This window comes from Salvia hispanica, chromosome 1, assembly GCF_023119035.1.
Source record: "Salvia hispanica cultivar TCC Black 2014 chromosome 1, UniMelb_Shisp_WGS_1.0, whole genome shotgun sequence".
Lineage (NCBI taxonomy): Eukaryota > Viridiplantae > Streptophyta > Magnoliopsida > Lamiales > Lamiaceae > Salvia > Salvia hispanica.
Window position 1 is genome coordinate 34,710,331 of NC_062965.1, and position 2,646 is coordinate 34,712,976.

The following is a 2,646-nucleotide window of genomic DNA, read 5'->3' on the forward strand; positions in this document are numbered from 1 at the left end:
AATATTACAAAATTAATATGTTTATTTCATGTTGTTTGACATTTTATATGACTATTCGAGTCTCTTATTTACACATATGTGTGTATTAATTTATGTTTCCGTATAGGTTTGATAGGAATTTATTAATATGGAAAAAAGTTGGATGACAAAGTCAAGAGTAGAGCAGTACCAAAATGGACTTGTAGTTCTTAGATTATGCTTTTCGCAATCAAGCATAAATGATAAGAAAAATGTGTCCATGAAACCTTTAAAATGGGAATATTTGTGAGTGAGGCGGGGCTATGAACATTTCACGTCAATGGATTTATTCGGATATACGGATTGGGTAGCTCATGGAGAACTCCTAGTATTCTTGCTTCTGGGCGTGAAAACCAACATAATAATGTAGAGGCTTTAGGCGATGATGATATGCAGGGTTTAGTTCAGGGCGTCTTTGGAGTTCAATGAAGATGGATATACTCTTTCAAATTTCCCTAAATGGATTTAAATTTCCCGATGGGCAAGTAAGAACTTCATAGATGTTTTGATGATTCACACGAGTTATATGAAGGATGTGCTAAATTCTCAAAACTATCATTCATAATCCGTTTGTTGCATTTAAATTTTGTCTTAGAAGATTGAATAATAAGGTATTTCATATGCTATTGGACTTACTAAGAGATGTTTTTCCTGATGCCATGTTGATCTACCAAGTCTTATTATAAAAGGTGATAAATTGATGAAAAAGCTAGGACTTGGTTATGAGAAAATTGATGCTTTAAATGGATTGCACTCTATATTGGGGAGTGAATGAAAATAAAACTTCATGTGACACATGCCATAAACCTTTTGATAGTGTACTATTTAAAAGATCCCCCGGGTGAGAAAAAAAAGGTTGCCCAAAAGGTGTTGTGGTATTTTCTCAAACTAAGGTTGAAAAGGTTGTTCATGTTCAAAAACGACATCTCATATGAGATGGCATTCGAAAATGTCGAAGGATGGGTATATGAGACATCCGCCGATTCCCAACATGGAGCACATTTGATAGTTTGCACCCCAATCTTCAGGAATCTCACAATGTTCGATTGCGATTAGCGTCGGATGGAATTAATTGATGCATTTTTTATTAGCACTATTAATACGCAAGTATACATGTAAAAACGATAGGTAAAGATTCGATGGATATCGAACACGGGGAAAACAAACACAATATGTCTATCTTCTACTAAAACTCAATTTTTATATGGGGAACCGAAAGATTTTTGAGAATTTTGAAAACGAAAAACAACTGAAAGCAAGTAAACAACTGATTGCAAATAAATAGAAGATAAACTATAGAGATAAGAGAATTCCAGATATGTGCTTTCCCGTTATGGTTATACAAATTCCAACTACAATACCCTCCCTGCATTAATACTTTGATAGGACGAGTCACCTAGTTTATGCTCTGCGATACAAACATTGGTTTTTAGCATTAGGGTTGTCAATCCTAAATATGTAACTCCCAAAAGCTCCTAAGATCCTTGAAAAGTCCTCACTCTCAATTAAGGGTTGCCATTTTAAGGGAAGAATTGAGTGTCTACTAAATGGACCTAACTGTAAAATCTTCCAATTATGAAACAAGTTATATTAGATCAACACAGAATGTGTACTTTTAAACGTGAAGCGTCAAGATTAACTTAGGGAAAAACAAAGTAAAAACAAAAAGGTTATTAAATAGAAAATAGGAATTGTATAACCAAAGTGTTCTAACACATTCTAGAATCCATGAATTTAGTTACACATGATGTAATAATCTAAACACAAGATTGAAGGGAAAACAATTGGGAACATAAAACTAAAGCTAATAAAACCCGTAGGTTGAATCCTTGTCGTTTTTATGCTCTTGAATCCTTCTTAAATCCTTGCACAATGAAGTACTCTGCTTTTAATCTTTGGAAAATATGATCAAAAAGATGATCTTTTGATGAAGCTTGAGGGATTATTTATAGGGAAAAGTCGCTCCTCATCCTGAAGGAAAAGATCTGCAAAATATGGTAAATCTTGGGAGAAATCTAGGTCAAATCTAATTCGCCGCTTTCACGGCGGGCCGCCATGCGGCGGTCGCCACAGCCGTCCCGAGTCTCGACTCATTTTGGCGGTCGCCACGCTTCTCGTTGTCGCCGGGCGTGACTTTGTTTCTTTCACAGATTTTCCGGGGGGACGCTGCGGGTGTAGGCCGCCGGCGCCGGTCGCGGTCGCCGCCTGAAACTCGATTTCCAAACTTTGCGTTTTGACTCCCTTTTCGTCTTAAATATGCAAATTTCTCAAAACACGTAAAAATACCAAAATGTATAAAATTTGAAAATAATGGACATGTAATGCGACTTTGACAATAAAAGCGAACCAAATAATGGCCTTAAAACTACGGATGTCAATCGGATTCGGCCCACCGAGTTTCGAGCCAATCCTATTCGGGTTGCGGGTCAATGCGGGTGTGGGCTAGTCGGGTTGTGATTTCTTTCGGGTTATAAAAGTTCAACCCTAACCCTAAAAGCTTGGGTTTCGATGACAGGGTTAATCGGGTTGTTACGATAATATCAATCCAATAAATATTGATGAAAATTAGATTACGTTAATAAAATGTAAAATATTTAATTGTGATAAATTTGAGATATATGCTTAAAT